Genomic DNA, 26,410 nt, shown 5'->3' with positions numbered 1-26,410 from the left:
ATTAACAGTAAGGCCTGTCCTTTCTTCCATTAGTAACATTATTAGAAGTCTAGCAATCATTTTGTGCTAGTATCCTGACAATTCAGGGAATTTTTATAAGCAGGGATTTTTGTAAAGACTGGTTAAAATGACTTCTTAGAAGTTGACAGTCCATCTCTAATAAAGCATGTTAGCCAAAGCAGGACAAAGCTACAATTCAGCTGCTAGGTCTTGGTGATGTCATAAACACTTATGACAGCAGTAGAACTTTAATATTGAATTACCTTCTTTGTACCCATTGAAGGAGCAAGCCTTGCTGTGTATAACACATTGTGTAAGCTAAATAGTGTTTGGCGGTTTTCACATGGTGCCTGGGAAGAAGAGAACTTGATCTGTGAACCCAAAAGATCCTGAATTTGATATATACAGAGAGACAATTTAACCCCACAGATTGCTTTGGTCTCTGATATGTAATTTTCCAATTAAATAAATTAATATGTGCTGACATTTCCCTAACCTAATCTTAAAGGATCATAGCTAGCTCAATTCTCCTAAGGACAAATCCCAGGTGAGGCACTTCATGATTATGCAACCAATAACATATAGTTTGGATCATGATGATTTGAATGCATTAAAACTGATAAGATGATATGTTTGTAGTAGGAAAGAAGTGTTGAATGAAGCCTGTTTCTTCTCCCTTATCCATGAAACATTTTCTAGGACTATTGCCGATTGAATATTCTAGGAGTAGATGGCATGGGTATTCCTTCTGGGGATTTGAATAAAGCAAAGATACCTAAGGAGATACATTAGGGGAATGGGTGTATAATAGAGAACTGATAATGCCTTTAAGACCCCGGAGAAAAGGGAGATAGCAGAAGAGATTATTGGAGATAATAGGAAACTAAACCCAACACAAGGAAAATCCACAGATTCATCAGAAGAACACCCAAATCTCCACTGAGAAAAACTCCTAGGTATTGTGTAGTGTGTTAGAATTGGGAAAACACTGAATACTTCATTAACTTAAAACATACAAATCCAAGGAAATGATTTAATAAGTCACATAAAGTTGATTTGTTGTGAGTGACAAGTACTTGATGTTGTCAAAGACAATAATGACCATTTCTTTACTGATAATGTCAGAACTCTGATTTGTGCTCAATAAATTCTTCTATGTATGTAAACTACATTCAGTCCAGTTAGAAGTATGAAGTGATCTGTTGCCTTAACTCTTATCTCCACTTACCTACCAAAAAGCCAGAGGTAGTGCTGTGGCTCAGTGGTAGAGTGCTAGCGTTGAGCACCAAAAACTCAGTGACAGGCCCTGAGTTCAAGCCCTAAGCCTGGTACCAAAAACAAACAAACAAACAAAAAATAATATTTTCTTTATAGAGCTGGTTAGATAGAGCAACTGAACCACAAGAACATAAACAATGCAAGTATTTTAATTTATAGGTTTCTGTATTCACATTCATCAATTCTGGATGCTTATTGCTTTCTCAGGTGAAATTTTGCCTTTTAAAGTTTTCCCCAAAGGTAGATGTGAGCTTGAAGTGGATTGAACTGATTAGCCTAAGCTTGGAAGAACAAAAGTGCCAACCCAGATCTTGTGAATTCTTCTCCTTCCCACAGGACCTTGATCTAGCATGAATGGAATGCAGAAGTTATTAAGGATGCACTTTGGAGCTGATTTTGCCTGAGGCACTGATTCAAATCCTACCCTATATCTGAGAGGTAAAAATTTGGAAAAGTAGTTCTGCATACCAAGGGTTGTGCCATCAATTATGAAATAAGTTGGTGGTTTGAATCAGGAGCTGAATCCAACTCACAAAAACCCTCAACTCAGACTCTACCTGTTGGCAGTATTTTCAGTTTATCAGGCTGAGCCAGCTGTCTGCTGAGAGGCCATTTTCTACTTTTCTGTCTTATAGGACTCACCGAAGTAAGTAAACTTGCTTTTTTTTTTTTTTAGGCCAGTCCTGGGGCTTGAACTCAGGGCCTGAGCACTGTCCTTGGGCTTTCCTCAAGGCTAGTGCTCTACCACTTGAGCCACAGTACCACTTCTGGTTTTATTGTATGTATGTGGTGCTGAGGAGTCAAACCCAGGTCTTTGTGCATACTAGGCAAGCACTCTATCACTAGGCCAAACTTCCAGCTTTTTTAGATAACCCTAAGGTCCCAAATTTAGAAGGAATGGAAGTACTTGCTTCCATGATGTCAATTGTCACAGAACTTGACTTAATTAAAAATATATTTTTACTCAAAAATGTGAATATAGGGCCAGGATGATCAAGTTAAAATACCCTATGTGACAAGGTGAGGTTGTGAGAACAGACTGACTTTAACTGACAGTTAGTATACTACCATGGATCTGTCAGTAGATCAGACTGACAGTCTGAGGGAGACAATTTCCTTGAAGTTTTTATGTCATGGAATTTCATTTTTATGTTAATGATAACAAGTAGGCCCCAAATACATGCAGGAAATGAAGCACACAGATTTTCCTGTTAAAACTTTAGTCTGCCAGCTGTAGATAAAAATAACTGGAATTCAGAAAGAATGGCAATAAGAGAGATGAGTCAGAGAAATTTGATTGAGCAAAAAGAAAGGCTTATATAAAGATTCAGTGACAAGAGGGACAGAGTTAAGGGGAGAGGCTTAATAACTATTTAATGTTTTAATAATCAATTGGGAATCATTTTGAATCAAATGTTGGAAGACATGGATGATTCTGCTTTACCTTTTTCTAGTGCAACCGGTTGCTGTCCTATACTAAGGTATAGGACAGGCAGATTGGACAATTTTTCTGGGGATGTGAGAGATAAGTATTAAATTTTTGGGTTTGAAGTGCCATTGAGACATTCTGGTTGGAATATCTAGGTTGTTAGACATTTGGATTTCTGGATTTCTGTTGTCATTGCTATACTTGAATAGCTGAAAGTTAATGGTATCACAAACTTGAATTGTAAGAATACATGTTTTTGAAATTTTATTTTATTGTCAGGGTGGTGTATCAAGGGGTTATAGTTACATTTGTAAGGTAGTGAGTCCATTACTTCTTGAACACTCTTACCACTTCCCACATTTTTCTCCCATATCCCCTCTCTTTACTTCCTCCCAAGTTGTAAAGTGGTGCTGTGGCTCAAGTAGTAGAGCACTAGCCTTGAGCCAAAGAGCTCAGGGACAGTGTCCAGGCCCAGCGTTCAAGCCCTGGGACCAACAGGAAAAAAAAAAAGAGAGAGAGATGCCGGAAGTTTGGCCTAGTGGTAGAGTGCTTGCCTTGCATGCCCAAAGACCTGGGTTCGATTCCTTGGTACCACTGTCCAAGGACAGTGCTCAGGCCCTGACATGAAGCCCAGGACTGGCAAAAAAAAAAGAGAGAAAACAAGGCTGAATACATCTTAAGTAGTGGCAAGATCAAGGAGTGCCAACAACTGTGATGAGCAAATGGATCAGGAATTAAATGGAAATACAGATCTAGAAAAAAATATTACTTCAAGGAGTTTTAAAAGTTAGACTAATGATCTGGATACCAGAGACTCATGCCTAATGTCAGAAGTACTCGGGAGGCTAAGACCTGAGGATTACAATTCAGAGCTAGCCTTGGCAGAAAAATCAGTGAGACTCTTATTTCCAATTAACTAGTAAAAAAAAAAAATCAGAACAGAACAGATATGGAGCTGTGGCTGAAGTGGTATAATGCCAGCTTTGAGCAAAGCAGCTAAGGGACAGTGCCCAGAACCTGGGATCTTCATCTTGTATGGACACACACACACACACACACACACACACACACACACACACACACGCACACATGGGAAGGAAGGAAGGAAGGAAGAAAGGAAGGAAGGAAGGACGAAAAAAGAAAAGAAAAGAAAGAGAAAAGAATGGGCAATGTCCTAAGGAGCAAATGCACAAATATAAAGCAATGAATAACTGGGCAACCATAAGCAGGAAAATAAGATTAGACATATGAACAAAATTCTGAACATGAGTCAGCACAATTGAGAAGCTGTTCTAGACAGGCCAGAAGCCAAAAGTAGTTACTTTGGGATACGGATCAGAGAATGTAAGTCACAATCAAATACCACATTTAAGTGCTAGGTAAAGTTGAGAGCACTTGAAAAGTACTCAAATGTTAAGTGAACTGCTTTAGAAATACAAGGCTCTATACTATATTAAAGATAATATTAAATGTTTTGTTTGGATAGCAATTTATACCAGCTAATGTCTGTTGCTGATTCTAGTTGCCTAGTTGGTAGCTGGCCTGTGAAATTAAATAGATCTTAGAAACCTTGCCATTGAAGCTAACTGAGTTTAAAGGCTGATGCTGCCCCTCCTCCATGTATTTCCATTATGCATTTTAATTCTATGTGTCTTGCATTTATAAACTTTGAGTTACTTTAACACTTACTTTGAGCTAATGACTGATCAGTTTGATGTCATAGGTTTATATTTATAACAAAGGATGTTTGGACACAAACCAGCTACTATACATCACTTTATTGTATTTATTTATTTATTTAATGATCAGAGTGATGTATACAGGAGTTACAGCTACATTGGTAACTGAGTCCATTACTTCTTGAATATTGTGACTCCTTCCCATGTTTTCTTCCCACATCTACACCCCCACATCCTCTCCCAAGTTGTAGAGTTCATTTCTTTTTTCTTTTTTTTTTTTTGCCAGTCCTGGGCTTGAGCTCAGGGACTGAGCACTGTCCTTGGACTTTCTCAAGGCTAGAGCTCTACCACTTGAGCCTCAGCACCACTTCTGGCTTTTTTCTATGTATGTGTGTAGAGTTCATTTCTAACATATTGTCTTGTGAATATCGCTGTTACACTGGTTCATCCTTTGTCCTTTGGCTTATCATCTTGTTTTCCCCCTTCCCTTACATGATTCAAATAAATAAATAAATAAATAAATACATGTGTATACAACACACCAGGTACCAAAGTCAGATACAGCAACAACAGAGAATATATACTTTTGTTTTGCAAGTAATTGCCCATTGACCCAACAGATAGCACAGGCTTTAAGGGTCTGCATAACCTATTGCATACAATGTTTACTATTTTGAAAGGCCCTAAATATGTGTCATTAATCTCAGAGGCTCTAATTGCAAAGGCTTTTAATGCTAAATGATCAATGCATGTTGAGAATTTCCCAAATCCAATTCACTCTTTTCAAAGGAAAAACTACTTTCAAGAATTATTAGTTATAAAACAGAAAGTTTATTTCATCCTCTAAGTTATTCAAATAGTTGGCTTAATGAAGTGTTACATGAGTTATTTGGGTAGATTATAAGAATAATATCTGAAAACAATACATATTATATATCAGAAAACACAATCACATGTTTTTTAAAGAAATATCTCTTATTCTATTAAAGAAGCTATATTATATTATGTTTTGCTAGGCTGAAAAATTAAAACCAATGAAAATGTCCATTGTACTTATGTTTTCACATTATACTACTTATTTTACTGATTATTCACTGAAAATGAATAATGTATGTATCATTGCCACAGCTCTGAGCCTAGCTATCAAATATAACTACTGCCCTGATAATTAGTGTGAGCCCAGGAGAAGCGAGAAACATTAAAAAAAAAAAAACACACCTGAAAATAGGGTAAGAAAATAGCATAATAGATAATCTAGTTACACCATAAAGTAGAACACACTAAAATCTCCTTTTTGAGCCTCAGCTGAACTTATGATAGTTAAACTCTTAGATTTATTAATATGTAGAGATTACATTCATAGGCCCTCTGAAACTTAACTTCTTTTTTCATATATTTTTATTGTAATTAATAGAAGAGTTACATTATATTCACCAGATAGGAGGTGCATTACTTCACAAAAATTGATATCCTTTCTCATGTCTTGGTCCCCGTTTCCTTCACCCCCCACCCCTCATCTTGTTTTCCCCCCTTTCCTATCCTATTTCAAATAACCAAATAAGCATATATACAATATATCAGACAACAAGGTAAAATACTGCAACAATATGAGATAACCAAGGGACTGCAAAAGAGATGAGAGATAACATAGTACATCAAGGACAATAATCACTCATTATATGGCTCTTGTTCCTATATCCTGGAGGTCCTTTCATTTAGCATCATCCCTATATGTCCTTATGTATCTAGGTTTTGCTCTATTGTAAATCCCTGCTAGGAGAGCCCAAGGTTTCTACTGATTATGACAAATGAGGGAAACCATTTCCTCAGTTCGGCTCTAATTTTCTTTTTTCAGGGTTTTAAAGTTTTCATCAAAAAGGTCCTTTACATTCTTAGTTAATTCCTAGGTACTTTATTTTCTTTGAGGCTATTGCAAAAGAAGTTGCTTTCCTGATTGTTGCCTCGTTCCTCTCATTGTTGGCCTATAGGAAGGCAGTTGATTTTTGAGGATTCATTTTATACCCTGCTCCCTTGCCAAAGGTTTGAATCAGCTCAAGCAACTTGGAAGTGGAGTCTATGGGGTTCTTTAAATACAGAGTCATGTCATCTGCAAAGAGGGAAAGTTTCACTTCCTCTTTCCCTATTTGGATCCCCTGTATGCTTGCTTCTTTCCTATTGCTCTGGCTAGGAATTCTAATACTATGTTAAGGAGGAGTGGAGAGAGCGAGCATCCTTGTCTCATTCTTGATTTTAGAGGAAATGGCTTTAGTTTTTCACCATTAAGTATAATGCCTGCTTTGGGTTTGTCATACACAGCCTCTTTTATACTGAGGAATTTTCCATGGATTCCTAGTTTCTCTAGAGCTTTTAGCATAAAGTCGTGTTGGATCTAACTTAACTTCTTTTTAAGGTTGTTGATTAACATTACTATTACTCCATATTCCTAAAGTAACACCAGTTGGGGTGTATGATGGAAAACAATAGGCAAGGACGAATGTCTGTGACTTTTGAAGATTCAGATTTCTGTGTATTTCTATAGAAGCAATAAAGTGTGCACTTCGAAGTACCTGCTGAGAAATCTTAGGGAAATTGGCTTCTCTTTTTCCTCACCTTCCTCCTAAAATTTCTCCCTCTCCTTGTCCTCACTCTCCTCTTCTTTATTTGTGATTCTCATATCTTTTTTTCTTTTTTGGGGGGGGCGTCATGGGGCTTGAACTTGGTCTGGGTGCTGTCCCTGAGCTTTTCCGCTCAAGGGTACCATCCTACCCTTGAGCCTAGATCCACTTCCCATTTTCTAAATGTTATTTGGAGATAAGAGTCTCAGGTCCTGTTGTGCCCAGGCTGGCTTTGAACCTTGATCTTCAGATCTCAGTCTCCTGAGTAGCTAGGATTCCAGGTGTGAGCCAGCACGCCTGGCTGTGATCCTCATCTCTTGAGAGTGAAGATTTTATTTCAAATATTTGGTATGCTTAAAAACAAATCAGAGTTTATCCCCACTGAATGAATTAGACGCACACACACACACACACACACACACACACACACACACACACACTTACAATTTTACCCTGGATATAATACACAGTACTAGTTACTTCTAGTTTCCTGAATGCAGTGAAATAGCTGAGGAGTAATGGGACTTGGCCAAAACATACACAGACTGCTTTTACCTCATATGGTCCTTGGGGCTCTTCCAGCTGCCTCTCTAAGATGTGGAGACTTAGCAGATGGTCATGTAGAACAGATACCTACTTTATTCTATATAGAGGGAGTGAAGAGTGACCTGGATGTGTCAACTCCTCAGGCAAACTTAAAACAATTTACAGTCTAGAACACTAAATTACATTCTCTCTCTCTCTCTCTCTCTCTCTCTCTCTCTCTCTCTCTCTCTCTCTCTCTCTCTCTCTCTCTCTCTCTCTCTCTCTCTCTCTCCCAGTTGTGGGGTTGAACTGAGGATCTGGGTACTGTTCTTCAGCTTTCTCACCACTGGTGCTCTACCACTTGAGCCACAGTGCTACTTCCTGCTTTTTCTGTGTATATGGTACCAAGGAATGGAACCCAGGGCTTTGTGTATGATAGGCATGCACTCTACCACTAGGCTACATTCTTAGTGAATAACATAATTGACTGAACAATTGTTTATTTTTATTTTTTAGCCAGTCCTGGAGCTTGTATTCAGGGCTTGAACACTGTCCTTGGGTTTTCTCAAGGCTAGAACTCTTACCAACTGAGTCACAGCACCACTTCTTCATATACTTTCCATGTGTATGACTCAGGAATCGAAGCCAGGCCTTCATGCATGCTAGGCAAGCACTCTACCAGTAGGCCACGCTTCTGGCCTCCATAAGTGACTTTTTAAAATTCTCTCTATTCAATGTGTATAATTCTACAGAGGAATGTTAAGTGTATATTGGTACCACCTTGCTTAATTATTTTTCTTCTACACTTATTCGCTTGATATTCAAAATAGCCAATATATTTTGGAGGTCAAACTATAACTGGGGATTCGTAGCTCATGCCTATAATTCTAGCTATTCAGAAGGCTGATATTTGAAGATCACAGTTTGAAGTCATTTTGGGTTGGAAAAATCTATGAGATTCTTATCTTTTAAGTAACTAGCAATATGTTGAAAATAGAGCTGTAGCTCAAGTGGTAGAGTTCCAGCCTTAAGTGGGAAGCCTAAGGGTCATAACCCAAGTCTCAAGCTGAATCCCAGTTCTTGCATCTTCCAAATATTCCATCATAAATGAAAAGAAACTATTAACACAAATAAGCCAGACACTAGATAGAACTACTAACAGGCAAATGTTCATTGTATGTAAGTGAAATATGGAGGTTTCTAGTTGTTGAATGTGCATAAATGCTGATTTTATTATAGGATGAAGTTTAGTTCCAATATTCTCCTAACAAATGAATGTCAGTTTTATTAAAGATGTTACAATTCAAGCTGAAGAAAATTACCTTTCAAATAATCTTTCCAATACTTTAATTTGATATTTGTAGATAAAGCATTATAAATGACAGAACTTGTGCTCCGTATTTACATATTATAGTTATATAGAGACACAAAAAAGCACTGTCTTGTTAATACAGAAATGGCAAGTTTCTTTTGTTTGAAAAATGGGGAAATAAACTTCTGTTTTGACCTTCTTTTTCTTGTTGTTGTTCCAGCTGTGTGTCATTGACGCTGGCGTGACTGGCTATGGGAAGGTGTAATGAGCCAAGACCAGGATTGTGACAATTATTAACCTTCAAATATGCTATGGCAATGTCAGTGCCAGCAGAGTGATACGTCCAAACAACTCAGGAAATCATACTCATGTGCGAGCTACTCATTTTTACTAACAGAGTTGTGATAAATATAGAAGAAATGAATAACTTTTACATATAAAGTGACCTAATGTCATTATTTGGGCATTTCACTAGAATTTATAGGTTGGACTCTGCTCTCACCTCCTCCCCCACTACCACTTTGGTAGTAATTTATTTAGCTGGGAAAGCTTGAGTTCGGTGGAGCATCTGGTTTTCAGTGATATCCTGCTGGTCTTATCCAATTTTCCAGCTGGGAGCATGAGGCACAGGGAGGTCGGATGACTTGCCTAAAGGTCACCTGGTAGCTCAACTGGGATTATAACTTAAAATCGTTCTGATTTTCCCATCCTTTGCTCACTGGACCACAAACTCCCTTGATCCTGTCTTCTCAAGCCTGCCCTGAGCAGGAAGCAAAATGTTTAGGTCTAGGAAAATATAAATCTCAGATTAAGTCCTGGCTAGTCTCTTTATTAAAATGTGTTTAAACTTCCTTTGGTGTGATGTCTTATTTCCCTCCAAACACCTAAATGTTGGAGCTCCTTTTTTTTATCTAGAGAAGCCTTGTCTCTTTTCAAGGGATCACCTTGAATAGGTACCTCCTGTCGAGATATTGCTTTTTGTTTTATGAAAACATTTTGAGAACTCCAATGATCTGATGCTTGTGAAAGGAAAAAATATAGTATATGAGCTTTGTTCATACACAGGTTCATGGCACTTGACCCCCCCATAAATGCTATGGCCTGTTGCCTCATTCTGTCTTAAAACTTTGAGGTTTGATCTTCCTTTAGCTCAGAAATCGTTCTCAGGATTTCCTCATGGTTGGAAACTTCTCATGGTTCAGTCTTAGTGAAAATAATACCTCCTCCAGCCTCCTCATGCAGTGGATTTTTTAAAAAAATTCTCATTCTTTTTTTCATTACGTTTACTTGCATCTAAGACTTCTGTTGATTTCATTTCTGGCTTTCTTGTGATTCTTTACTCTAAAAGAGAAGTCTGATCTGCCTTGTTTGCTAAGATCTGCTAGAAAATGTTTGATAAAAAGGAGGTTCGTTAAACATTTGTTGAAAGAGTGAGTAGCCACTCTGAGGAAAGAAGGTCTCTCTCTCGTGTTTTAAAATGTATTATCATTCAAGGGATTTCAAAGGGGATGCCCATGGGGAGTGAGGGTGGGTGGAGATCGTCCTTAGCCAGTCAGCCAGAGCAGGTGAATTAACCTCAAGGTCAGTGGCATGATGAATGGCAGCTGTCCCCATCAGATCATCCTCTCATCCATAGCTTCCCTTTGGAGTTGACCTCAGGCTTGGCTTGGGAACAACAGAGAAAAATAGCTCTTGTTATACTGATAGACAAATGTGGTTTTTAAAATCTCCATTAGCACTTCCCAATTTTATCAAGCATCCTGTTGGCACAGTTGATTTTCAATGTCACTTGGTCTCTTACGAGGGCCAAATGGAGTCCACAGAAGGCTGACTACTGTGTACAATATCGAAAAGAGTTATCTCTCTCTTGAACAAGAAGTCCCAAGGTTTTGTACTAGTGGACATAATATGCTGAAACCAACCTCCCAGGGTAAAAACTTTGTTACAATTTTTGAGCTTAACAGTATTTTATTAATGTAAGCACATTGTCTTTTTTTCTTCAGATTTGCTTGATACACCCTCGCTTAAGACTTTTGAGAGGAAATTAAGCTATATGGTACATAAATTTCTTTTGCTGGTGAATCAGCACCTAAGCTAAAAGCCTATTCATCATTATACCAATGAGGAGACAGGAGCTATGAGTTATTCTCGCATCCTAATGAGTGCCGACCTGAAGACATTATGACAGAAGAAGCCCCAGTAGCTACTTACTTTGTTTTCTTGGTAGTGAATTCTCTTAATGTGTAGTTTTTGTAAAATACTGACCATTTTGCTGATGAAGATGTAAAACTGAGGAAAGCTGGATGTGACAGTCTGTGTGGCTTTATTGAAGAACTGGCTCTCACCTACCAGGGGGTCTTCTGAAAATACCTTGAGGTTATTAGAGTGTTTCCAGGGTCAGGATAACAAAAACAAAAACAAATAAACAAATAAATACCATAAACCACCTATGTTACCATATACTAGGGTCATTTATTATTCTAACAAAATGATGATTGCTGTATTCTTTTTGACTTATTATCAACTGGACATCTTGGCTGAGAGAAACTTACTACAGAGACAGAAAAAACAGTAGTTTCTCATAGGCCAAGTTTTAAACTGCGTTGACAATTTGTAAAACCCAGTTTGTGTGAAGTTGAGTCCCACATTTATGTTGTCAATAATATTGGAACTAAACTCAATATTGTAATTTTCACTTTTTCATTCTATTTTCTTCCTTTCCCTCCCCCCTCTCTCTTTCTGTCTTCTCTTCCCCTTCATCCCCCCATTTTCCTTTTTTTTTTTTTTCAGCTGGTCCTGGGGCTTAAACTCAGGGCCTGGGCCCATTGTCCCCGAGTATCTTTTTTTTTTACTCAAGGCTAGCATTTTACCAGTTGAACCACAGCTCCACTTCCAGCTTTTTGGTGGTTAATTGAAGATGAAATTCTCAAAGACTTTCCTGTCTGGTCTGGCTTTGAACCTCAATCCTCAGATCTCAGCCTTTTAAGTAGTTAGAATTACAGGCATGAGCACTCAGCTTCATTTTTCCTTTGAAAATCCTTTCAGGATGGATACTTTCATAGTTCTGTTTTAGATTCTCTTACATGATTTCCCTGACAGACTCTACCACTTCGTTTTGGAAAGCATGGCAAAGAATTTATTGACTTCTTGAGAGATTAGTCCTTATCTTCCCACATTGTTATTTTACTCATTGAGAAAGAATTAGGTTGTGATCATACATTTTTGGAGGTGAGAAAGTCTCTCTGGTAGGGTTGGTATGAAGAAAACAGGATGTTTCTTAAAGACATCTTTGTTTCAAGCTAACAAAAATGTGGTTTCTTTCTCCTTTTGTCACAAGTGATACTCGAGCACACCCAATATCCAATTCCCTAGAGTCCTTATAACTTGAGTCCTTAAACTGACCATGAAATTCTTTTAAAACCAAGACAAATGTCCATATTCAGAAAACAAACTCCAGGTATTATTTCAAATAGCACATAACAACGTGAATGTGTGAGGTCTTATCTTCAAGGAAAAGGACCAAGTTTCTGAAGATACATTTTTCTAGCACTGTCACTTGGACATCAGACTGTTATTTCCTTCTGAGAAATGAGCCTGTGTAACTCTCCCAGGTCTTCATTAAAAAAAATTACCTTGGGAGAACTTGCTCTTATCTCATCTACTTCACAACCATCTCTTCTCTTCCACTGAGATCAATAATCGATGGGCTTCTTATTGACTACATTGACAGAGAAGATGAAGGAAACAATCTGTGAACCATGCAACCCAATGTCAGTCAAGTCTTAATGGCAAATGGGAGCGTGTGGCCAGAGTCTGAATGATGTTTTGAGCATACTATCTGTGTGACATCAAGGAAATTTTCTTTTCCACTGCTTTTAGAGGTAAGCAAAGGGATTCCTGGACTTCTTTCACACTATTCTTCTGATAAAGAAATAAACCATTTTGTTTTCTAGAAAAGACTTTTCAGAGTTCCTTACTTTTATTAAAAAATTATCAGGGTTGTAACTGAAAAATAAATTACCAAAAATTCTTGCCACTCTGACTTTTATTCAACCATACTTATGAATCGCCTATCATAACAGGTATTACCTATATCCACAGGTAGAGGAATAGATTATTTGGTGATATCATTACTTTTCTTTGGATGGAGTGGGGGAATAGAGTAAGCAAGTATAGTTATAAATTCAGAAGTTGACACTTGATTGGCAATGCCTCAGTGTTAAGAAAGGGGGCTTTTAGGAGTTCATTCAGTAATGAATGCTAAAACTTCACCGAGAGGATTATCAGCCTTATTAAAAGAAGTGTGCTATGTCCAAAAAAGAAACATACTCTTTCCCTGACTGTTGCCTCTCTGTACATCACCTTTATAATAACAAAAATGTAAAGAAATCTGATATCACAGTCCACTACTTCTAATACCGTTGCTTTTCCACCTACTACCATGTATATAATACATGTTTGCCTCCTCCGATGAACAGCAGCCATGACCAAACCTTAAGTAGACACCAAGCTTAATATTGCTTTGAGCTTTGATCTTAACGTTATTTTCATCCTCTAGGACTGTGAGAAAGAAATTTTCATTATTCATAAATTACTCAGTCTCAGGTGGTTTATTCTTGTGGCATCATAAATAGATTAAGATAGCAATAGCTAGAATTTTAATTTACAATAGACTTCACTACCAGCTCTAAACTTGATACGTCTTTAAACAGTGATTGCCTTATGAGGCAAGAGGAAATTAAAAAATTTTAAATGCCAATGTGACTATGATAACTGATTATCTCTCTTGCCCCTAAATCCTATGTAGAAAGAGTACTACAAGGAATAATTAACTAGTATGTAGTTGATATCTCCACATAAGCAAACACACACACACGTACATACACACACACACACACACACACACACACACACACGTCATCTACCTTTTTGATGTCTTGAAATGGAGAAAGGCAGATGTACAAAGAGAGAAGAAAGAAGAGAAAAAAAAAACATCTGAAAGGGGTAAGAAATGGGGGTGGGTAGGGGAGAAATTCAAACATTAATGGAGAATAGAATTTCTCTTGCACTGGCCACAATACATATGTTTGTTAAAAAGCGAGAGGCGGGGAAGACATGCATGCCTGATGTTGAAGAAAAGCCTGTTTGTACCTCACACACTGGAGAAATTGTTCAAGAACAGTTCATCCATGTGAAAATATGACCCATGTCATTTTGCCAGGGTAGTTAAGATATGGAGCTGCTGAGTAAGGCCTCATTGGATAAATCCAAGATCTTGGGGGTGTGCATACTTCCCAGTGCCCAGTTTTTCTAAGCTGCAAAAAGAAAAAAATGTCAGTGGAAATAAGGTTACAAAGTGCCACTTGCGTGGGCGAGACAGGGTCTCTGTAGGGTGGGAAACAGCCGGATCTCAGACATGGCCCATTCATTTAGAGTCTTCCCCATTTTCTTAGTGAGCAAAATGAGAAAGAGAGAATAAATGCCTGGCTTTGGTAGCAAGAAAAGAACAGTGATATTTAGAGATGCCAAGGAGGAAAAGGTTGCAGATCATTTTTGAAATGAATTTCCCATTCTCTTTTGAGTATTGTCATATTCATGCTTCAACAGCTTCCTAAATGTTAAGATAAAAACCAAGATAATCTGTTGTGAAAAAGAGAGGGGTGTTTTAATAAAGGAGATTAAGGAATGGGAAAGCAACATTTGAGTGAACAGATATTCATAAGTAGGCAAAGATTAGTAAATAATAGACATAATTTTGTTTCTTTTATGTTTCCTTAATATTTGAGCGTAGTGGTAAAGCAACAGTGGTTCATGCCTGTAATCATAGCCATTCAGGAAGCTGAGATCTGAGGACAGTATTTCGAAGCCAGTCAGAATAGGAAAAGTATGGAAGACTCTTACTGTCAATTAAACACACACACACACACACACACACACACACACACACACACACACACACGCAAGAAGCAGAGCTGTGGTTCAAGTGGTAGAAGACTAACCCACAGCAAAAGAGGGATAGCTCCCAGCCCTCAAGTTAAGACCAAGTACCAACACAAATACTTCAAAGGAAATACTTCAGAGAATTTAATGAAACCTGAAGACACCTGGATCCAACTGAGCTAATTATAAAATAAAGGTACTCATCATTTAATTTAAATAGGCTAGAATAAATAACCAGTTTAATCACAAAGTTAACATTTTAGAAACTGAATTGACTAATATGATTATGTATTTCTGCTGTCCCAAGATTTTTGGATTTTTGTTTGTTTTTTAAATTTTATTGTAGCAATGATGTACAGAGGAGTTATAGTTACATGATTTAGACAATGAGTACATTTCCTTTTGAATAGTGTCACCTCCTCCCTCATTCTCTCTCAGTTTTCCCTTCCCACCTTCCCTCCCCCTCAAAGTCATATAGTTCATTTCCAACATAACAAATTTTTTGTTTTTCAGGAGCATAAGCAAGCATTCATGACAGTCGCTCAACAGTCAAAATAGCAAGATCTGATTAACCTACAATTGATAATCCCTTTAATCTCTCTGGGCCTCAGTTTCCCTATATGGAAATTGGTGGAGTATAACTAGTTGCTGTCTAATTTCTTTGTATTGTGTGATGTATTTCTTTTTTAAATATATTTTTATTGTAATTAATAGAAGGGTCACATTATATTCACCACATAGAAGGTGCATTACTTAGCAATCATTGCTACCCCTTTTCATGTTTTTGTCCCCATTTCCCTCCCTCCATCTCCTCCCCTCATCTTGTTTTCCCCCTTCCTTATCTTATTTCAAATAAAAAATAAAGATATAGACAATATGTTAGATAACAAGGTAAGATACTGTAACAATATGAGATAATCAAGGGACAACAAAAGAGATGAGAAATAATATAGTACATTAAGAACAATAGTCACACATTATATGGCTCTTATTTCTGTATCTTGGGGGTCCTTTCATTTAGCCTCATCTTATATGACCTTATGTATCTAGGTTTTGCCCTATTGTAAACCTCTGCTAGGAGAGTCTTATACTGATTCTGACTAATGAGGTAAATCATTTAGCTTATGTTCATTTGAGTCTGGCTTACTTCACTTAATATGATTTTTTTCTAAGTCTTTCCATTTCTTACGAATGGGACGATGTCATTTTTTCTGATGGCAGCATAGAATTCCTTTGTGTATAAATACCACATCTTGTTGATCCAGTCTTTTGTGATGTATTTCTAACTTGGACATTTCAATAATGAGGCTTGATAATTTGGGTACAGGTTTTGAAACTATTTTTACAAAAATATAAGATATGTCCATTATGATCTTTCTATAACAGGAGCATAGAAGAGAAAAATGTCAATGTGTTCACCTTTCTAATTGCTAACCATATTTTATGGTAAAAATATGTTTAGTGGAAGCTTACTTTTTTGTGCTTTTTAAATCAATAAAGAGTGAAAATTTCATTAAACCTAAAATGGTCATTTAGTTTCAGTGTCATAGGTTTCAAAGTACCCTAAATTAAGATCAGAGTGTTTCTTTTAAGAATCTCTTTAAAGAAATGCATCTTACTGTCTGCTCTGATTGTCTATGAGGATGTTTTAAGGTACTTAGCTAGGACAGTTTGAGAAATACTAACCATAGAGTTATTTTTCCTCTCAATAACTAAGATGTGTTTTTTTTTTTCCAAATCAAATCTGTAGATACTAATAGATTTAGGGACTCAGAGAAAAACAGTGGAAAGAAGAGATTCTTGTAATGATCTCAACACCATGAAGAAGTTCATTCTGAAGCTGTGTTATCAGCCTACTGATAAATAACAGTAACTTCCAGCTTTTATAGGAGTCACTCTTGTATTAGTCAGAACTGCTAGACTGTAATAAGGAAACACACATTTTCAATGATGAATGGAAGGAAAAGATGACCTCCAGGATAGTGTGGGATGTTGATGGGGTCAAGGGAAGGAAGGTTCGAAACCTTCCTAGTAAGAGAGAGGTCAGTCTGACAGTGGATGTGAAAGTTCACAAGTCTGCATTATAAATAATATATGTAGGAAATGAATGTTTACTCCCCTCTAATGTTAGCAAACTGGAAGGATAAGATGGCTTCCTTTTGACGCGAAAGAGATCTAAATGTGAGACGCTATTTTAAACAACGAACAGCTGTTTCATCTTGAACTAAAAAGAACAAAGAAAAGACCACAGGTCTACATAGGGGATATTGTGGTTTCCCTTTGTGTGTGTGTGTGTGTGTGTGTGTGTGTGTGTATACACCCCTTTTCTCTTTTTTACTTAGGATAATTGAAATGTCGGTTTTTTTTTTTTTTTTTATCTTGGAATGTTTTCTTTTCCAGCCAGGAATGTGAAAAGTTAATATATTGAAGAATTTTCTTTTCATCATTTTGAACAAAAACAACTTTGCATGGCTTTAACATGAAGTGTTTTCTTTGTTAATCCAACAGAGATTAATGCTTGGAATGCTAAATTGTATGCTTAAGGGGGAAAAATACTTGGTCCATGGGTAATATATTTTAGGCAGAACTGAAATTTTTCCTGCTCTGGTGGACAGCTGTTAATATAAGGAATATGCTTATTTAAGAGATTTCAATTATCTAAAGTTCCTGGGAATGGTAGAATTTCATTCATGGAAAAAAATTCTGTCACCTATATTTAGAATGTTATGAAAAAAGTTTTAAAAAATGTTTCTAGGTAAATTTCTCAGGAATTTAAATCAACACAACTGTTTGCATTGATATTTGATTCTTCAAAATTTTATTTTTCATATATAAAATTATTTCTTAGTATGGGTTTTGTGTTGTACCTTGCAAAGGTTGGATGAATAGAATGAAACTACATATTAAGTATCAAATTTATTTGCTTAATTCTTATAGCTGTTTGCTGTTTGTCCTCTCATTCTTAAATTTGGGGGAAATTCATTGCAATGAATTCTATTCTTCTAGGTAAAGAAAACACATACACACACACACACACATACAAACACACACACAGAGTTCATTTCACCTGGCAAACTATCCGATAAGCAAACAAAGACACACTTGTAAATTTATATACTCTTTGTTTTTAAAAGATTATAGAAAATTATTTGCAGAAAATATGTCTGATATTTGAGAATGGCTTTGACTTTTTAATTCATGTGCCACACACCATTTTAGTTAGCTTTTCCTGAGGTTTAATTCCTTCCAATTCTCTTTTTGAAGTAAAAACAAAACAACTTCTTTAAGAACAGGAAATTCTAGAACAGAAACTGTTACTTCTCTTCCTTCTGATATAAATCTCAAGGATATACCAACATCTTGTAAAACTGAAAAAAAATAGGAGGAAGAAGGAAAAACTGTGGAAGTTTTTCTTTTTTAATCTCAACTTGGTTATAGAGCACATTAATAAATTGTCCTGTCAACCTCTGGGACATAGGTTCAACTTCAATTGGTTTAATGGCCACAAATGTTTCCTTAGAAGGATTCCGGATTTCTGGATGGAAGAAGGAATGTCAGGGATACTCGGGGCAGGCTTGAGAACCCCTTAACCCCAGAAGGTGGTCTTGGGCCATAATCACACCCTGCTGATAGGATTTGGCAGTTAAAATAGATGAAGGTCAACCTGTCATTTTGTCTATTTAAATAAGTCACTTGTGATTAAGGATAAGCAGTAAGGTTTCTTTTCTTTAGCTCTCATATTAGGGACCTTAACTCACATCTATTTTCTCTGATGTGTGTCTTCTTGTATATTTCTTTTTCTTCTTCTTTCTGGCTTTTTATAGGGAAACTGTATTTATTATACCTTTGTTTCACTTGGAGACACAGACTAGGGGGCAATTTATCACCTTATTCTACTCAAACTACTAACATAAATAGGGTGAATTTCATCATTCAGATTGGAATTTGATATTTAGTAGATATTTAGTGTTATGTGGTGGGTCTAACCATAAGACTTTGTCATTTTCCTCTTTGCCAAGAGAATTCACTAGAATCTACATCGTGTAATCAAGTTCAAAGTAAATTCTTTAGCTCATGTCATTTGATAGATAACCTGTTTTTCTGCCCAGGTTCTGGGGCTTGAGCCTAAGGCATACGTGAGGCATACCCCCACTTGAGAAATACGTTCACATCTGGGTTTTGTGTTCTATTATTGTTGTTTGTGGTGGTGATGGTGGAAGTAGTGGTTAATTGAACTTTCCTGCCTAGGCTGGCTTTGAATTACTATCCTGTTCTCTGTCTCCTGAGGAACTAGGATTACACGTGAGAGCAACAAATATCCAGACTTTTCTCCTTTAGGTTACTTGGTGAATAATGTTGTGTGAAAAACTCTAGAAGGGCTGCATTTGCTTTAGAATCTTTCTTGCTGTAACACAAGAAGTTTATATGTCATTATATACAATTTCTAAGAAGGTATAGCAACTCTTAACTAAAGAGGAATCAGTGATGTAAGTATTTGAATTTGCCAACTCTTTTGTTCAAATTGCCAAATATTTCAAAATCTAATCTCTCTCTGAGGCATGGTATCCAGTACATTTTCACTTCACCAGGCCTAGGCAAGACTATTAGGTCTTACAAGATATTGTCAAAAGACATTTCTTTATGTTAAAGATCTTCTTGAATGAAAGTGAACCAGAAGTGCTGCCATTTTGTTTTGGTCATTGTTTTTGAAGCATCTGGCTGTGTGCATTGGGTTTAATTGCATGGTGAACATTTTGGCTTCATTTTGCATTTCTTATTTGCTATGCTGAGTTAAGAACTCAGGGTGTTCAAAACATGCATAGCCTCAAAGGAGCCAAAGGGTTATAGCCTATGGTGCAGCCTTTAGCCAGTGACGAACAAGTACTAGTGCATGTCTTGGGCAGATGATTCTGAAGCTCATTTTACATAGGATCTTCAACATGTCCCAGAGGGGGTGAACCTAGGTCAGAAGACTGACTCAAATATACTGTGAATTGGGATTTCACATTCCTCTGCTCCTATTTTTGGTATTGTTTCCTCAAATAAACAAATTGCACACAGGCTTTGCTTTCTTGGGGTACCCAGCACAAAATAAAACAATGTAAAACCCTAGGAGATTTTCCTTCTAATAAACTTGCTGCCTACTCTCATGGTTAAGTATAGTTCTGTTTCCCCTAAGCAAAAGATTGCCTTTTAAAGTCAGGGACAGATATATTCAGCTCCTGCTTTATGCCATTTTTTCCCTCTTGGGACCTAGGGATGCAGCATTTGAGTATGCTGTTCCCAAGTAGGAACTGGAAGCCAATGGGACATTTGTGATGATAGCTGGAATATGCAACTTTATTTTTTATTTATGTTAAATAAATGGATGGTATGTTAGTATTTCTTAAACTGGGAATTTCAGACACTGAAACACTAAAAGAAGATACAGCCAAGTACCTGTGGCTCAAACCTGTTATCCTAGCTACTCAGAAGATGGAGATTTGAGGATCAAAGTTCCAAACCAGAATGACAGGAAACACAGTAAGACTTTTATATCCAAGCCACTATTTAAAAGTTCAAAGTGGAGCTTTCAGCTTCAGGGACAGTATTCAGACCCTGAGTTCAATCCCTAGGACTAGCACACACACACACAGACACACAGACACACAGACACACAGACACACACACACACACACACACACACAATATAAGTAGAACTGAAACTGATAAACAGAAGAAATCATATTCTGCAGTTAGAATGTTATACAGAGAAATTTACATGTAAGAAAAGTAACATGTGTTGACATGTATTTTATTTTGAGAGATTATATTTAGACAAGTATATCATTTGCTATCTCTGTTATCTTTTTATGGACTTATAGAATGGAAACCCACTACTAAACTTTCCTTGTATACTTCTTTTGAGATAAGGTATCTCTGTGTTTCCCAAGCTGGTTCTGAACTTGGAAAGATTTAAGGTGGCAAAACAACCTTAAAGGTTACTTTGGGAAGTGTGTGACTGATTTCTTTTCCCTTTTCTAATTTGATTATAAATGATTTTCCAACAAAACTACTTAATTAAAATACAGGATAAATCTTAGATCAAAAAGTTAATATTTTAATTTATTATATGTAACAGATGTAAAAATTCCAGATGCTTTAAGTATTTGCAAAAAATCCAGATATTTGTCTATGTTGTTTCTTAAATATTCATACACACACACACACACACACACACACACACAGCAAAAGGTAAATAAACAACCTGAAAAGTTCTTATAATGATGTAGGGATTGAAGTGTGCCACCTTAAGAAATTATAGGTTGGAATTTGCACAGGCAAGGGTCAAAATACCTAAAGAGATATTTTGCAATTAGAGCATCTCACTGATCTTTAGATACATATGCAATCAGAAATTTGTATTTTAAAATGAGAAAAACTGGCCTTTGGCAATCCTAAATAGTATAAACATTGATTTTTAAATGAATTTTCACATTATTAGGAAGATTTACTATTCTCCAGAGCTTAATGGTAGCCACGTGCCCAAAATTCTTTTGGAAAAAATGTATGTCTTGCTAAGTGTTTATTTAAAGCATTACAAGACTTAGAGCTCTTTCACAAATATATTGAACCTTATTGTCCTCTTGATTTAGTAGAAGAAAAAATGCAAGTGGAAGTCATTGGTATTGTTTTACTATTCAGCGAAAGAACAGGTCCCTAAACTGATAGAAAACTAGCACATTAAAATATAAGAAGGTTCTTTAGGTTTTATAATAATGAAGAGCCAAAAGAAAGAAGAGGGCTAAAAATAGCAAGACATAATTAACAATCTAAAAATAGGCATGGACAGCCATATGGAAGTCATTACAGATTAGTGGTTAAAGGAGGTGAGGAGGGTAAAAATCAAATCAAATATTATTACATATTAAACAGCACCTATAAACATAGTCAGTAAATGCTTTACAGAGTTCAGCTCCAGCTAACACAGTTATTTAGAATAAAAATATAAAAGTACAGATTATCATTTCCTAGCCTATTAAAGAGAGTTTTCTTTCTTGGAAAGGTGCTTCTGGATCCAATCCACAATGCTCCTTCTAGAAATTGCTGGTCAAGCTAGGAAGCCAAGAGTCTATCTTTCATAATGGGAAAAATATAACCAGAGATCACTTTTTATTTATACATAAGCTGTAGCATTTTCTATATGAAAAGCATTGTTTTAAAAGCCAATAGACAGAAAGGATATGTCTAGATTCAGGGATCCAATATGCCACAGTATGGTAGATGGTTCTACAATACTTACTAAAACAGACAGAAGCTTTTAGTCTGTGTGTTTTCCTTTTTTTAAATTTAATTTTATTGTCAAGGTGATGTACAAGGGGTTAAGTTTGCAAATGTAATGTAGCGAGTACATTTCCTGTTGAATATTTTTACCCCCACCCTTGTTTTCTTCCTCCTTTCCCTGCCATGCCTCCATGTTGTAAAGTTCATTTCCACCATATTGTCTTGTGACTATCACTGTTGTATTGGTTCATCTTTTGTCCTTTGCCTCACCCTCACCATTTTGTTGTTCCCAGTCCCTTTCCTAAGTCAGATAAACATATATATATATATATATATATATCACAAACAGAGGTTTGTGATATATCAAAATCAAATGCAGTGACAACAGGGGATAAACCATAGCTTCACATAGTATGTTAAAAACAATGAGCAACACCCCCCCAAATTTCTTTTTTCCATAGCTTGGAGTTCATTTCTCTTAGCAACATCTTATATGATTATATAAACATAGCTATTGAGCTATTGTGCTCCTCTGCTAGGACTATCCCAGACATATACTAATTTTTACAAATGAGGATGAGTCTATGTTTTCTTTAGGTTCAGCTTAATTCATTTAATATGATTTTTCCAAGTCTTTCCTTATGGATGGGGCAATTTCATTCTTTTCAATAGAATCACAGAATTCCATTGTGTATACATACCATATTTTCTTAATCCATTCATCTACTGAGATGATTGGTTCCATATCTTAGCTATGGCAAATAATACTGCAATGAGCATGGTTGTGCTGGTAGCTTTTTTATGACCTTGTTTGTGGTAGTTTAGGTAAATGCCTGGAAAGTGGGATTTTTAGAAAACCAATGGAATAGAACTGAATATCCAGAAACGAACCTAAAAACCTATGGCCACCTAATTTTTGATATGGAAGCCAAAAACAGGGGATGGAAGGAAGACAGCCTCTTCAACAAACAGTACTAGCAAAAGTGGTTAAATACCTTTAGAAAACTAAAGTTAGATTCTTATCAATTCCAAATCTATCAAAAACTTTAAGGTAAAAGCAGATACCCTAAAATATTAAAGAAAGGAATAGGAGGTATACTATGGCTCTTTGGCAGAGGTCAAAATTTTCTTAATAAAGACCCAGAAACACAACAAATCAAAGAAAAGTTGGACAAAGGGGGTTGCATGAAACTACAGAGCTGAATCACAAAGGCCACAGCTGGTAAGATAAATAGCCAACAGATTTAGAGATCTTCACTAGCTACGCAAGAGACAAGGGCCTCATATCTAAAATATACTTAGAGCTCAAAAAATTAATTCCCCAATAACAAATCCTCAAAGAAATAATGACCCCATTAAAAAGACTTAAAGAGAGACTTCTCTGAAGAGGAAATAAGAATGACCAATAGACACATGAATAAATGTTCAACATCTCTGCCCCAAAAAGAAAAAACAACTTTGAGATTCTACCTCACTCCAATTAGAATGCCCATTATCAAAAAATCTTATAGCAGCAGATGCTGCCAGGCATGTGGCCAAAAGAGAATGCAATGGTGCTGTTAATGGGAATGCATATTTGTTCAACCACTCTGGAAAGCAGTCTGGAGGTTCCTCAAATGATTTCTTCTATTCAAGTCATCATTATGAAAAGAGAAAGGAAATCTGATTGCTGTTACATGGGGGAGGAACAGTAATGGTCACCAAGTTTTAAGATCAGTCACTTTTCTGTGAATTTCACTTCTTATGAGTCACACTGGCTGTACTGTACAGTGGGAACTTTAAATCTCCTCAGTTTAGTTTTGAATATCTTAATCAAATTTCATAATGTAGAAGCCATATTAGGTAGGTGTTCTGAGACCTAATTAGAAGTCAAGTTCTGCCTCATATTACATTTATGACCTTAGAGAAGTGATTTATTTACCTGCCAGAATCTTACATGTCTTTTTGTGAGAGTAATAGTTTCTTAGTATATATGTTGGATATTCTAATACCTTGTGCTGACACATGTAGAGAGACATTAGAGACAGAGTATTAGTATATAGCAATCATTTTATAGATGATATTGTTAGCATGACCATCAACAATCTAATCTAGTAAAGTTTCACAAACTTCGAGGAGATCAACAGGATAAAGTTCTCCAAGGGAAGCCTGAAACTTTATGTATAAATAAAATTCTCTGGGTGTATGTGTGTGTGTGTGTGTGTGTGTGTGTGTGTGTGTGTGTGTGTGTGTATGCATGTGTTTGTCAAATTTGCAGTTCTGCTCTTCAAATGCCAAGAATATTCACTGATTCTCCTATTGGTTTGAAACAAGAATACTGTTTAAACAGTACCTGTGGCACATATCCAGATCTGAGGATTGTAGATTCAAGCTAGCAAAAGCAGGAAGGACAGTAAGATACTTATCTCCAACTTGCTTTTTAAAAGCCAGAAGTGAAGCTGTGGCTTAAGTTGTAGAGTACTAGCCTTGAACAAAAAAGCTCAGGAACAGCACCCAGGAACTGAGTTCAAGACCCCAAATTGGCTCAAAGAAAAGGAAGGAAGGAAGAAAGGAAGGAAGGAAGGAAGGAAAGAAGGAAGGAAGTGATTTAAGTATTGAAGAATTAAAGAAAGACAAGATTTATTTCAGTCCCTGTAGTATCACGGGGACCCTTTATGTGTCATAATATTAATAATATACCAATTTTTATTTACCATCTTAATGTGTGTTTGGGCTGCTTCTGAGGTAGAAACAATAGAAACAAAAATTATGCAGTCTTCAAAAGTATAAAAATGAATGTAAAACCAATTCATCATAAAAGAGCATGGCACAGATATCGAGGATGTTTTCCTACCTACTCAAATTTCTGTTGCTATTGTCTATAGCATTTTTGTCCATTTTATTTCCTAAATGGTTTCTCTCTGGAAATAGGAAAATATACTGCCCTAAATCATGGCAGTGACTTAGTTGATTACCATCTGAGTTGACTCTCTTGGAATTGCTTGTCATTTCTCATACTTTTGTAATAATTTCCTCTCCACTTTTAATTTTTCTGTCATTGTATTGACCTCATCCCTTTAGTAGCATATGAAACATTAGTAGTAATTATGGACAGACAGCATTGTATTTTTTCCTGACACTTGGGGGGACAGCTTCACTTATTCTGTGCCAGGTATGGTGCTAATTTCTGGACTCAGATAATATAGTTATTAAGTAAGAAAATCTCTGCTGCTGTTTTGCTGAATATGATTATTGAAAAATGTTTGCGTCTCTGTGTTATACTTCTCCTAGTCCTTCCTTTTCCTATTATCCTTTTCTAGTACTTCTGAGAAATAATAGTTTGGCAGAAGTCATAGATTGTTTTGTAACTTTAGATAAGTGTTCTCTGCCTTTTCTGTGAGTAGTCTCACAACTGAGAAATATAAGATTATTTTAATGTAACCCGTACCCATTTTAGAGACAGTGAGCTATAATGACATTTGCTTGTCTACTGATAAAGGGTCTTAAAATCATTTGGAATTGCTATATCAAAATATTTCTATCAACAAAAGTAATACACATACCCCTTAAAGCTAATTGTGGTGTTCCTAAGATATGCCAACTCATGAAAAAATTTGCTTGCTTTCAAGTTTAGACCAGTGCCCACTGGTGTCTTGTCCTATAGCTTATTATTTGTCTTTGAATCATTTCATTAAGAAAATTTTGTTCTCACAGCCATTAACAATGGAACTAGGAAACTTTAGGAGGAGGATGGAACATGACAGATGGAGAGGAGAAAGATAGATGTGGTGACACTAATCATGATATATTATATGCATAAGTTTCCATGGTAAATTAAGACTTAAGACAATAAAAATAACAGTGTTATATTGTTCATTTAATTTCCATTTCTTTTTGCAATACTAGAATTTGATCTAAAGGCCTTATGCTTGTTGGTAGGCAATCTACCATTTGAGTCACAACTCCAGTCTGTTTTTAGCCTAGTTGTTTTTCTTTTTCAGATAGAGGTTGGCATTTTTGTCTGAGACTGAGCTTATATGGAAATCTTCTTACCTACGGCTTTCCATGTGCTTGAGATCACAGTGCGTCACCATGCCTGGCTGGTGGGTTGAGATGGCATTTTGCTCTAACTTGTCTACGCTGTCTTCAAACCAGTTAGGATTATAGGCATGAGTCATCACAGTAGGACACGTATGTATGTATGTATGTATGTATGTATGTATGTATGTATGTATGTATGGCAGTCCTGGGCTTGGGCTAAGGGCTTGAGCACTGTCCTTGGGTTTTCTCAAGGCTAGAGCTCTACCACTGGAGCCACAGGGTTCTTTTTTTCTTTTGGTTGGGGGCCTGAACTCTGGGCCTGGGTGTTGTCCTTAAGCTCTTCAGCTCA

The 26,410-nt window shown here is 36.5% G+C and overlaps 1 long non-coding RNA gene across 1 annotated transcript; it reads left to right on the top strand.

Moving 5' to 3' along the window:
- The first annotated feature begins 281 nt into the window (after positions 1–281).
- LOC150050195 (uncharacterized) lies at positions 282–9,397 on the top strand. Its single transcript, XR_016538711.1, has 3 exons — positions 282–547; positions 1,615–1,716; positions 9,059–9,397. It is a non-coding gene; the product is annotated as an uncharacterized LOC150050195 (long non-coding RNA).
- Positions 9,398–26,410: the final 17,013 nt, after the last annotated feature.

Source organism: Megascapheus bottae, chromosome 18, assembly GCF_031878675.1.
Source record: "Megascapheus bottae isolate mThoBot1 chromosome 18, mThoBot2.hap1, whole genome shotgun sequence".
NCBI lineage: Eukaryota > Metazoa > Chordata > Mammalia > Rodentia > Geomyidae > Megascapheus > Megascapheus bottae.
The sequence above is the reverse complement of the archived record's forward strand: the minus strand, read 5'-3'. Positions and strand labels throughout refer to the sequence as shown.